We start from the raw sequence: 13453 nt of genomic DNA, 5'->3' as shown, positions 1-13453 counted from the left end.
GGGACCCAAAGGCGGGGCATGGATCGGCGGCAGCGTCCTTGCCACGAACCTTGGTCCCTCGTTGAAGGACAAGGCCGCGAAGGAGAGAGAAGCGCTATGGACACCTCCTCTGACCTGCAAGGGGGCCGGGAGCAGCTCCCGGCAGGGTGGTAAGGAGGGTTGGTCGTTGGGACCGCGGCCAACCGACATAACACCTACTGGCAAAAAGTGGTGATCTGGGGTCCGTGACTTTGCACTAAGAGTGAATTGGGCAGACTAGATGGACCTATTGGTCCTTATCTACTCTCATATTCTGTGGCAGTGGTAGGATCAGGATTGGGAGATTCTAGAAATGCAAACAACCCACTCTTCACTCCCTTAAAAGCAGAGGCAATGAGAGAGGGGTGGAGGAAGGAAGCAAAACCTAGAGATACTGGAGACCATACGGTAGTCAGGCTGGTACCAACAAACTACAACTGCCAGAAACCAGTTGAGACAATGCCAGCAGGTAGGTGGTGGCCAGGTACTGTCCAGCAAGTCCACGGGGACCTGGGAGGCCAGGCTTTTGAACAAAAGCCTCATTAGATTTTGTAGTTGTTTAGATTATTACAAGGCTTGGTGGTAAGACATGGTAGAGAGGACTGAGTGCTGGATGAAGTATGGGATCTTGTATGCTCATCTACCCAGAAGGCTAGAGAACCAATGCGTAAAACAAAAGCTGGTCTGGATAAGGCGTGATGTCCTACAAGTGATCAAGCTTCTACCCCTGGGAGCCGGGAGACATCCCTGCAGTGTATTTCCGGAATAACTGGCAGAGTGCATGGGCCATCTACCTCTTTTTCTACCGTCATCGGTCTCGCGGTGTTACTGTTGAATAACCAGTATAAGTCAGGAATCCCTTCTACGGCCTTAGAATGGTGTGCCATCAGGAAGGCAGGAGGGCAGAGTGGATTTACAATACAAAACCAAGGGAGAAGAAAGAGGCCATGTCCATTGGCTGGGGCTTATTGGCGCTGGTCCTGAAATAAGGGCTCCAGTTACAGCAGGCAATCAAATATCAATCATTCCTCCCTGCTGCCTTCCCCCGTCAAATCACACAGGACAGATCTGCACTGCCACACGTGGCACATAGATCTGTACTGCCTCACGCAGAAAGATGGAAATAGCATGCAGTCACGCATCTACACACATGCAACCACAGATAAGAACATACTGTACACAAAAGACCCATGTATATACATTGCCTGAACACTGACCGGTGCCCTTCCCCCCCTCACTTCCACTGTGGACAGTCTTGGGACTTCCTGTTGATCTTTTCCAAGGTCCTGGGTAGTGATTTGGAATGCACTGGAGGGGGAGGGGGTGGGGGGGGGGTGTAAAAGACCTATTTCTGTTATGAACTGATATCTTCCCTATAACCTCTCCTTTCCTGTGTTCTCTGTGTCTGGGAGATGGGGAGGGTCTCTGATGGTCTCTTCTCCACCCCGCCCCCTTTTTCTCCTTTGCAGTCGCTCCTGGGATCCTGGGCACAGAAGACTCTCCCTGAAGTGCCCCGTCTTGTAGGCAGACTCCTTGCATGAATCTGTGTCCGCACCTGTGTGCATGCAGTTCCGTGGCCTCTCCTTCAGCTGCCATGCCTCCCCTGCCTGCTACCTCTTTCCCTCCCTGCTCCCTTCTCTCCCCCTCCCCTACCACCAACTGCGGATTCCTTGGGTGGAGAGAGGAGCTTCCTCCTTTAAGATGCCGGTTCCAGAAACCATGCTGGGGGAAGCCAAGTGAGCAAAGTGATCTCTTTCCACTGGACGACATTGGTTGCGGCCTTCTTCCTCTGCCCTCTCCCAGAGGATCCCCTGGGACCAGGTGAAGATGGGAGAGATGCCTCCAGGATAATCTTAACTTCTGTTTTGATTTGAGTTTTGTACTGATTCCAAGCAATGCTATGACAATCTCCATGTTTGGGATCGGAAAGGAATTGGTTACAGACGTACAGTGTGGGTTTTGTTTTGTTTTTTACACCTTCCCCAGAACTGCCACATAGTGAGAGCTGTAAGGCGATCAGAAAAGAGGTTGCCGATCAGAAAAAAGGTTGCCGTCGAGGGTACCTCTAGTATTTCAAGCCAGCCGACTAAGAAACCAGAGAGTAGGGGGCATGTGTGGAAGGGGCCTCACCTGTGGCTACTTTGTTTATATTTGGGGAGGGGAAACGCCTATGCTCTTACCAAGCTGGAAGAGCAGCACTCCCCTCCTCCACCCCTGCTATGCACAGTGAATGGAACTGTGAGTGACCTCTATCCTGGCGCTCCATGGCCTCTTGCAGAGGGGGGTGTGGGTGGGGTGAGGGCGCCCTGCCTTGTGGCTTCCCTATATCCTCCGTTCCGCCATGACACTCTGCACGGCCCCGCCCAGGCTCAAGGCGTGTTCTCTCTGGGGCTTGCAGCCCTGGCTTCCATCCTAGTGCCACAGGAGGGAGAGGGAGAGATCCAGAAGGAGAAGGTGGGATGAGCAGTGAGTGGACAAGGACAGAGCCCTAAACTTCGCCGTGTGAGATGAGGGTCTTGCAGATCTGGTGGGACCTTCCCCAGTTTCGACAGTGTAACTCCGCTTCTGCTACTTCTTGGGGCCTGGAATAATTCCTGTCGCTTTGAATCTGTGGACTATTGGCTGGGACAGTAACAGCAGCAACACAAAACAAAAAAAAAAAAAGGAAATGTCATTTCTGTGCCTGTGATTATGGTCAATAAAAAAAAAAACAAACACAAATATGATATTCTGGGTCATTCTGCAAAAGAGGATTCATGGGTTCTGTGCAATTAATCCTTTCTTTCTCTCTCACCTAGAATATCTGTCTGTCTTGACCTCTTTCTGTTTCTCTATCCCTTTTTGTTTGCTGATGATGGGGCCTACGCACAAAAACTTGTGCTAAAAAAAAAGATTTACCATGAATCTTGGTAAAATTTTTACATGCACGATAAAACCCCAGTTAATGTGCTATACACCAAATTTTACCAAAGGCATGGTAAAACTTGCCCTTGATAGTATGGTCACGGGCCTGACCTGTATATGAACACAAAAAAGGGTTTAACATCCACATTAGTCCTGGCAGGAAATCCCCCAACAGCAGGGGGCATTTCACGCCCCTCCCCATCCCTCAGGACCAATGATCAAGGGGAACTGGCTGCCCTGATCTCCCTCCCTCCCCCCAGCACAAAGGGTCTGCATGCTCCAACTGCCCTTGCCCAAATCTCCCCCCCAGCCCCTCACTTCCTAGCAGGTCCCAGCCTGGTTTCTGAACAGATGCAGAAGATTGGGGAAGAGGACAGCATGACGTCTTCCTGCTCAGCTGCTGCTGAATTTCAGGATGTCAGCAGCTGACCTCCTGTGCTGCATATCATTCTCTCTCATGTACATGCACACACATGCTAATTTTAGCAATCCCACGGCACTATACGGCCCCCCCCCCCCCGTGTGGAGGGACTGTCTTAATGTACACGTCAAGGTATTAGTGCACATGACTTCTGTCTGTCTCTGTCTCCATCTAGATATCTTTACAGATCTCTGGTTTGTTCTTTCTTGTCTCTCAGAAAGCTTTATTGGCATGAACATTTGTACATTTGTGATCAGGCAATTTTGTTAACAGCTCATATAAGAAAATAAGCAAAAACACACTTGTGAACATGACATAACCTTCTAAATTTACCTCCCTGGAACAAACCATTTCCATCAGTAAAACGCCACTTTGTCTGCGTGGCTGCGAAGTGCCTTAGAGAATTGCCCTCGAAGTGGCTGGAGTAAGGGAACGAGTAATCTCTCGCTAAATCTCAAGACACTAGACAACAGGGCCAGCAGTGATCTCAGAGACGCAGAAGAGCTGCCCGTGTGCGTGTGTCTATGTAGATATATATGGGTGAAAAGATCTGTACATGGTGCATGTGTTTTTGTTAGGGGGTGGAGTGGGGAAGAATGGCGAGAGACCTGCACAGAGATAGAGGCAGGAGAATCAAGTAGGGCTTGTTTGCCTTATGCAGCTGCCTGCAGAGGGACAGGCTCAGTTCTGATCCGATTAATTAAAAAATAAAGGATTCCAGAAGCAAAGCAAGCCAGTTTTTGGAGTTGGAAATCTGTTTCCCATTCTAGACCACAAACAGAGCAGCATGGCGGCATTACCAGATAGCTTCAGGTATTCAGGGAAAAGCTGAACCAGTCCTGGTTTAGGCCTATAGACCCTGCCTACCATCCTGAGAGACCCCAGTGTTAGAGGCCCCCCCTGCAGTGTAGTAGTGTTTCTCAAGCCGGTGCTGGAGTGTACCTTCTAGCATGTCTGTTTTTCAGCATATCCACAATGAACATGCATGACACAGAGTGGCGTGCACTGCCTCCAAAGCATACAAAATCTATCTCATGCATGTTCATTGTGGATACCCTGAAAACCCGACTAGTTAAGGGGTAATCCAGCATTGGCTTGAGAAACACTGGTCTAGGAGACTCTGTGGGCATCCAGGCCCCTAGCAGTAAAATCCCAGAGTAGACCTAGGTATGCCCTGAAGAGTTCAGGAGCAGGGGTTGTACCAAAGGGCAGACAGAGAGGAGAGAAACCGCAGGAGTTGAGCAGCCAGCATAGAGCGGGTGAATGCCATTCGTTGGTCCTGGGGAGGTTCATGAAGAGCAGCCTTGCATGGCTTCCTATCCTTGGGAGGAGTTGCCTGAAGGGGGGGGGGGGGGGGGCACTGTCTGACTCAGATACCCCCTGAAGCTCAGTGAGAACACAAGATAGAGAGCTGTGTCCCAAGTAAAAACCTTCAGAGAAGGGGAAAAGGACCACCTGTTCCAAGGGAGAAGGATTCAGGGAGGCCCAGACTGAAATTCGAGTAATTGTTGTAAAGGAGCACTGGAAGCGAACACCTGTGGAGATTGCCCTGGAATTCATTGCATTATCCCTTGTGGCCCCTCTGAAATTGCTATTGGTTAGGGGGGAAGGGGAGGGAGGAATGATGTGTATCCACTTTCTTAATTCTACCCCTCTGCTAATTCACACATTCTCTCCAATCCCCCCCCCCTCCCCTCCACAATTACCACTTTTCCCCTTGCAGGGTTGACCCCGTCACTCTCTTTGGTCCCACCCCCTATAAGTCACAGCTCTCTGACTTGTGCACCCTCACTCCACCCTCAGCCGAGCCCCAAATCCAAGGACCACAGCTGAGGACTGAGTTGTGTCTGTTGCAGGCCCTCTGCAGCTTCTGGCCACTTGCTGCCTGCAGTGTGTGCTCCAGGCTTACGCCTCCTCTACCTGCAGGCTTACTGAAGGGGGAGTGGCTGGAGCAGTAAACAGAGCGGCCTGGAACTGTTTAGCAGCAATTGAAAGCATCCATAACTGTTTAACTGTTAAACTCATTGCTTTCTATGGATGATCAACCTCCTTCCATTTTTCTTGTAAAAAAAAGGCCGTCCAGTTTGGCAACAACACCAGCAGAGTACATCTGCATTTAGTGGAAACCAGGTACAGGATTTGTACAGTACATGTGACACAGAGGATTATCCTCCTTCGCAGTGAATTCATTCCACCTGCAGTCCACTACATCATCTGACAGACCAATGAATGACAGGAATCCTAAAAACAACCAGAACAGTCCCTCTGGTGTACCGGTTACAGCCTCGTTGAATTCAACACCTGGGAGCCACCTGGTCACCCTACAGCATGAGCGACCTGAGTGCCAAGCTACCCAGGGACAGGCAGCCCTGCTATGCGCCACGTAAACATTTAACGTCAACATGGCTGAGGGCAAAAAAAAACAAAGAACAACCGGGAGACGCCCATGTTTATCATGAAGCTAAGTGGCTTGCTAAGAGGGCAGTTTACCAAGCTCTTTATGCAGGTAAAAGAGTAGCTCGACCAACTGAAAGTTACCCTCCATCAAGGCAGCTGAGTACTCGCGTTGTCCCGCGATTCTCATGCTTTTGGCCATGTTAAGTGGAGGTGCCCCTGGGAGAGGGAGCAAATGAACGTAGATGGCATTTTCAAGTCTGCGCAGGTTTACTGTGAATAAAAGGGGTACCCCCTCCCCCCCAAAGAAAGCATGTGCAAACCTCTGCAGGTGCTTTGCACACCCCCCCCCCCCCGCAAGTCGCAAAGCGAAAATAGGTGTGCTGTTTCCTTTAGAGACTTCAGGCAAAGTCCACAGGATTAAAAAAAATAGTCACAGACTTTGCCCCGTGGCGCAGAGTTTCAAAATTGCGCCCACCCCCTTTGTAATGCGATATCTAGGGGCATTGCTGAAGTGAAACCCCATACGGTTGAGTCCAGTTTGTAACTGGGCAGTTTCTTGGGGAAAGATCCAAAGAGAGAGACTTGGGAAGCCAGCCTACAGAGAGAGCAGGGTGAGGGAAGGTATCACGGAGAGGGTTGATCTTGGTTGTATCACACACCCACGGGGAGGATCATGGCCATTGGAGTACGGTAACTCATTGGTCCCCAACCCTGTCCTGGGGGGCCCACCAGCCAGTCGAGTTTTCAGGACATCCGCAATGAATATGCATGAGAGAAAATTTGCATGTTATGGAGGCAGCGCATGCAAATTTTCTCTCATGCATATTCATTGCGGATGTCCTGAAAACCCGACTGGCTGCTGGGCAGAAGACAAGATCTTGGCTTAAAAGCCTGGAGGAGAACTTGGAAAACTTCAATATTGCTATGTGTGTGATGAAGTCAGAAGTTGGGCAATGAACCAGAGGGGGAACTTGGAGAGCTTCAGTAGTTCTCCTATAGCAGCAAGAAGCCTGCGAGGGAATCTGTTGCATCATTAGATGATCGGAGTGTAAGATGGAGGATAATGGCCATCACTGAAAAACTAAGGGGTCAATTTTCAAAGAGCTTAGGCTCCTATAGTGGACCTTTTGAAAATTTACTAGGACTGAATCCTTAAATTTATTCTCATAGTTTCAGTAGGAAACTAAATTTAGGATCCTAAAAAATGGGTGGCTATGCGAGTGGAGTTAGGGCGGGAAAACAAAGTTAGGAGCTTAGCACTGATTTTAGGTACCTAAATCTAGGCAAAAATATAGCAGGCCTTAATTTAGGATTCTAAATATCTGTGAGTTTTCAGTTGAAAACTGGCTGCTGAATATAGGTGCCTAACATGGGAACCTAATTTTAGGATCTAAATTTAGGGGCTCAGCTTTTTTTGAATATCAACCCCTAAGTGAATTCTTTGCTTTAGTCTTCACTTTAGAGGATGTTAGGGAGATACCCACAACAGGTTTGTAGCAGGTGATTTAGAAGAGCAAAAGCAAATCACTATAAATCGGGGTGCTAGAGCAAAGCGATAAACTAAATAGGAGTGGCAGACCCTCCCAGTCTGGCCATCGGATGTTACTATCCCTGTGGTATAACACTCTAATCAGGAGCCATCCATACCCCTCAGACCCTCCCACGTGGAGAGACTGGATAAGATGCCTCAACACTATTTAGCCCAGCCATTTTAAGACACTTTGGGGCCGATGCAATATTTGTGCGCAGAAAACGGGTGCTCATTGTTGAGCACCTGTTTTCCTAACTCACATTCAGCCAACTCTCCTGGGTGCGCAATGCAATATTTAAGTTAGGGGTCACGCAAAAAAGGAGGCACTAGGGAAAATTTGTGCGCCCCTAGCGCCTCCTCAGCATTGGGTGCACAGAAGGGGTGGCTGTCAAGTAGGTTGGGAAAACGCTCAATCTACGAGCATCCATTTTCTCCCGCTACCGGCATAGACACACACAAGATACATGGCCTGGACTGTGAATATTGTGCGTGTCTATTGGGTGTTCAGAATTATTTTTTTCAAAAACTTTTTTCTTTTTTTTTTTTTTTCTTTTTTAACTAAACCTGCTTTATTCCGTTCCTCCTATTTAGTATTGTTATGATACTATTAGGAAGAATCACAGAAAGCAGGATTTTTCTTTTTTTTTTTTTTAAATGCGCCCGTGAGCGTGGCATACCTTTACGCCAGCCCCGGGCTGGCATAAAATTGTCTGCATTGCAATGGGCGCAACGGCCGCACGGGAAATCTTTTGCATCGCGGGGATTAGCCAATAGCTTCATCTACATGGAATTCACCTGTGCTGAGCGCTATTGGCTACGCGGTGGTTGGGACAGGCGTTTTGGACGTGCTAATCCCCGTATTGCAATGGGGGTTATGGACGTGTGTCCAAAATGCGCGTCCAATCGCGGGTTAAACCTATTGCATCGGCCCGGTTGAGTTCAGTTTGACAAAGCAAAGGAAAAAGAGTGAGGATGTTTCAGTTTTACACTCTGGTGAGGCTCCTCAGCTTCACCAAAGGCGTTTCTTTTAGAAGTGACACCTCATGGTGCACTCCCTGCCAGAGGATCCTGCTTATTCTAAGTTGAGAGAGAGAGATTGTGGAGCCTGATACCCTTTAGGGGGTAAAAGGGCTCTCACCAAGGAAACAGACCTGTGAGCCTGCCCTAAAACCTAGGCGGGCAAGCACCAGTGATGGATCCTGCTGTGAGAGGCAGTGAGGGCAGAAGGTGAATCCATCTTTTAATCTTTAAAATAGTTTTTGGACTTTCGTAGAGTGGGGAGGTTTTTGGATCCCCCTTCCTCACTGGGATTGTAAAGCAGAGAAGCAGCCTGATCCCACTGACTTTTCCCCAAGAAAAGTCCCCCAGAAATATCAGTAAATACAGGATGAAAGAACCATTAAGGAGGGAAGAACAAGAGCCGGAGCCCCCAGTCACATCTCCACATACCAAAGGATCAGGGCGGGCTGGGTGTCCGAGGAGAAGATGACGAAAGGTAGGATTTTTGCAGTAAATTTGGGGACCCCCTCCACTAGGATTGCCTCACAGCTGCTGGGTACGATGGGCGCATTTAAAATTAACATGGGGCATTAAGACTATATCATCTGGTTACTTAGGTCTCTGTCTTTCTAGCTTTCTAAAAAAGCTTTTTCTATGACGCTTGCATACTCATAGAATTGTTAATAACAATGATAAGCACCATAACTACTATTGTTTTTGAAGACTATTGTTGTTTCAGTATATTAATTCGTCTCATACACAGTCATACCAGTTTTTAGGGGGGAGGGGGGAAGTTCGAAAATGATGTTAGACTCTTAGGAAGTCTAAGAATTCTGAAAAATGGAAGTGAGGATGTTTATATTTTATGCTATATATATGAATGACATATCTCGCATCTGGCTTCTGTTATGTGTTTTGTATCTTCTGGATATGCATGTTATGTTCCTCATTCCAATAAAAAACTTTTAAAAACAAAACAAAAAAATTAACATGGGGCTAGCCAGATGCCTGAACAAAAATACCTATCTACCCAGAACCACACATTTACCAACATTCAGATGTAATTTCAATATTATGGATGGATGGACTTTAATTCATGAGTATTAATCAGCAAACTTTTATTTAACAACCTCTCATCTCATAGAAAGCACCAATATGGTATCCACACACTGGCAACCTTTTAATATCATGTGAGCCATAAGCAAGAGCTTCCCCCCAAAAAAAGGAATTCACCCCACAGATTGAGAGTCAAGCTTGGGATGAAATATGCTAGTCGGAGCAGCCCCTGAAGATATAAATTAGTTATGTGCTCTAAGAAGCAACAATCCTCCAAAAAGGGTTACGTAGGAATAAATTACCAGAGCCTGATGGCTATATAAGTTAGCCGGATAAGACTTATCCGGCTAACTTACATGGGATATTCAGCAGCACTGCTGCTGCAAAAGAAAGTGAATTTCTTTTCCCCTTGTATGCCTTATGCCCTGGAAGTTCAGCCTTCCTCCCCATTCGAAGAAAGCATGTACTGAGGTGAAAGGATTGATGCCTGTGAACTGGGTCTTAGCCCTGGGACTTGGTGTGTCCCCTGCACCAGTTTGACCCTAAACATTGGAGTAGGGGTATACATGGATCCTGGAAAAGGACATGAGAGAGTGTGCATGTGTGAGTGAGTGAGACATCAAAGGAGGGGTGGAGAGAAAAACAGTGTGTGTGTGTGTGTGGTGGATATCCGTGATAGGAGAAAACAAGAATGAGTGTGAGGAAGCAGTGAGAGGAGAAAACACAGTAAGTGTTAGGGGGCAGTGAGAGCAAGAGTGTGTGTGTGTGTGTGTGTGTGTGTGAGGGAGAACAAGGATGAGAAGACAGGGGCAAGCAAAAGAGGGACAGGAATGTGTGTGTGTGTGTGTATGGGGTGCAGAGTGAGAGGGGACAGATAGAGGAGAGAGGGAAAGGGGAGAGAAAATGTTTGGGGGGGGGGGAGAAAGAATGGGATAGCCAAGATGGGGGAGGGAGAACAAAACAACAAGGAGGACAGAGAATCAAATTAGGGGAAGATGAAAAATAAGGGGGGGTGGGGGGTGGGGAAAGGAATGGTAGGACCAGGGATGGCAGGAAATGGAGAATGAGGAATCCAGAGTGATAGTATAGAAGGAAGGGGATGAGGAATTGAGGAGAGAGTGCAGGAGACAAAGGAGGAAGAACATTGAAAGCAGAGGAAAAAAGCAGGAGAAGGGGAGAGAAAGGGGAGAAGAAAGAAATACGACGCGTGAGATAATCAAATTTGCAGATGACACAAAAATTGTTCAGAGTAGTTAAATCACAAGCAGATTGTGATAAATTGTAGGAAGACCTTGTGAGACTGGAAAATTGGGCATCCAAATGGCAGATGAAATTTAATGTGGATAAGTGCAAGGTGATGCATATAGGGAAAAATAACCCATGCTATTATTACACAATGTTGGGTTCCATATTAGGTGCTACAACCCAAGAAAGAGATCTAGGCGTAATAGTGGATAACACATTGAAATCGTCGGTTCAGTGTGCTGCGGCAGTCAAAAAAGCAAACAGAATGTTGGGAATTATTAGAAAAGGAATGATGAATAAAACGGAAAATGTCATAATGCCTCTGTATCGCTCCATGGTGAGACCGCACCTTGAATATTGTGTACAATTCTGGTCGCCGCATCTCAAAAAAGATATAATTGCGATGGAAAAGGTATAGAGAAGGGCAACCAAAATGATAAAGGGGATGAACAGCTTCCCTATGAGGAAAGACTAAAGAGGTTAGGACTTTTCAGCTTGGAGAAGAGACAGTTGAAGGGGGATATGATAGAGGTATTTAAAATCATGAGAGGTCTAGAACGGGTAGATGTGAATCAGTTATTTACTCTTTCGGATAGTAGAAAGACTAGGGGGCACTCCATGAAGTTAGCATGTGGCACATTTAAAACTAATCGGAGAAAGTTCTTTTTTACTCAACGCACAATTAAACTCTGGAATTTGTTGCCAGAGGATGTGGTTAGTGCAGTTAGTGTAACTGTGTTTAAAAAAGGATTGGATAAGTTCTTGGAGGAGAAGTCCATTACCTGCTATTAAGTTCACTTAGGGCCAGATTTTCAAAAGCATTTACTCGAGCAAAACTGGTTTTTGCTCGAGTAAATACACTTTACTCAAGTAAGTGGGCTTTTCAAAATTGTTACAATATATGCCATTGAATTGTCCATAGGGTTTACTCAAGTAAGTGCACTTTACTCGAGTAAATAGCTTTTGAAAATTGCTACGATAGTATGTCACATTTACATGCGTAACTCCTTTGAAAATGACCCCCTTAGAGAATAGCTGCTGCCATTAGCAATGGTTACATGGAATAGACTTTTTTTGGGTACTTGCCAGGTTCTTATGGCCTGGATTGGCCTCTGTTAGAAACAGGATGCTGGGCTTGATGGACCCTTGGTCTGACCCAGTATGGCATTTTCTTATGTTCTTATGTTCTTATCTGCTGCTGAAGGAAAGAGATAAAGAAGGAGGTAAGAGCCAGAACGAAACAGAAAAGTCAAAGGCAGGATTAAACTAAACAAAGAAAGAAATAGAGATAAGGACAGAGATTAAGAATAAGAAAAAAATGCTGAGTCAGAAAATCAAGCCAAAGGCAGCAAAAGTTGGAAAGTATTTTATTGTTCAACGTTTTTTATTGAGTTTAACATAAACAAGGAGTCAATGGTGTCACACAATTATCATACATGAAAGGCCTCATATACAGCAACTTGCAATCATTTATCCACGAAACGCGTGAACCAGCAGCAACCACCATGAATCTCTAGAATTTCAACATCCAAATCTTTTCGTCCCCTCCCTTCCCCCGAACTAAATCCCCCCCATCCCCTCCCTTTGTCCCCCCCACTCCTTGGACCAGTGTCTCTCCACATGTTCCAAATTAGTGTGAGGATCCCAGACGCGTCGCGGCTACTTCGTTCAATACATGACTACGAATCCGCGGTGAGAGAGATTGAAGAAAAGGGTCCCAAACACTAAGGAAGCAGCGCTCACACTGATATGAAGTGTTTGCCCACTGTTTATCCATCAGTAGCAGCCTATGGAAGTATTTTATTATCTGATAGAGAATATAAATTAAGAAGAAAGTTGTTCTGGGTGGTGGGAATAAGAGACAGGAGGAGAGGTAGAGGAAGAGAGAAAGTCTGTACAATCTCCACCATCTTCCCTGCTAATACATAGTAACATAGTAATGATGGCAGAATAAAACACAAATGGTCCATCCAGTCTGCCCAGCAAGCTTCTTATGCCGTTCCATGCAGCTTACCCCAAGCCTTATGTTAAGGGTAGTAATATTAACAATCAAAATCAAACAACTATCAAACCCATGCAAAATTACTGCTGGCAACATTTATACGGAGTGAGCAGCTGTCTTGAGAATTCAGACAATGCTGTTTGAACATGCTTTGCTTTTGGACTGGGCCATTGAAGCAGTCCTGTGCTTTTTCCCTAATGTCTGCATATCGGTACCCTGGACCGTAAAAGTCAGGGTCCAGTGTTGGCTGTCTGAATCCATTTCCCCTTTTTTCACCGTCGAAGTGGAGCGTGATGCTGCAGTTGCATCAAAATCATGTAAGTTTATTGGTTAAGGGTAGTCCCCATGCCTTCTGTTAGGGGTAGTAGCTGCCGCTCTATGCTGATTGCCACCTCCCCCATGCACCATTTTCTTAATTTCCAACTCTAGCTTTAGGGATCCAAAATGATTATTCCATGCTTTTTTTAAATTTGTTTACTGTTTTTGACTTCACCACCTCTTCTAGAAGGGCATTCCAGGCATCCACCGCCCTCTCCTGACATTGGTTTGAGTCCGTCCCCCTGAAGTTTCATATTGTGACTTCTAGTTCTATTGTTTGTTTCCAACGGAAAAGGTTCGAGGAACATGCATCATTAAAAACTTTCCAATATCTGAAGGTCTGCATCATATCTCCCCTGCAATTCCTCTCCTCCAGAGTATACATATTTAGATCCTACAGCCTATCCTCATAAGTCTTCCAATACAGATACTACACCATTTTGGTCACTCTTCTCTGGACCGCCTCCATCTTATCTCAATCCTTTTTGAGATACAGTATCCAGAACTGAATACTCAATATGAGGCCTCACCAAGGACCTGTACAAGGGCATTATCACCTTTT

The 13453-nt window shown here is 46.4% G+C and overlaps 1 protein-coding gene across 5 annotated transcripts in view; it reads left to right on the top strand.

Moving 5' to 3' along the window:
• PNCK (pregnancy up-regulated nonubiquitous CaM kinase) overlaps window positions 1-2728 on the top strand; it is a 91004-nt gene extending 88276 nt beyond the window's left edge. For all 5 annotated transcript variants that reach the window (XM_029609256.1, XM_029609249.1, XM_029609240.1 and 2 more), the window contains one exon: window positions 1488-2728. The gene's annotated coding sequence lies outside the window, so the exon portion shown is untranslated. The remainder of the gene's footprint in view (window positions 1-1487) is intronic.
• The last annotated feature ends 10725 nt before the right edge of the window (window positions 2729-13453 follow it).

Source organism: Rhinatrema bivittatum, chromosome 1, assembly GCF_901001135.1.
Source record: "Rhinatrema bivittatum chromosome 1, aRhiBiv1.1, whole genome shotgun sequence".
NCBI lineage: Eukaryota > Metazoa > Chordata > Amphibia > Gymnophiona > Rhinatrematidae > Rhinatrema > Rhinatrema bivittatum.
Note: the sequence above shows the minus strand (reverse complement) of the source record. Positions and strands in the feature narration are given on the sequence as shown.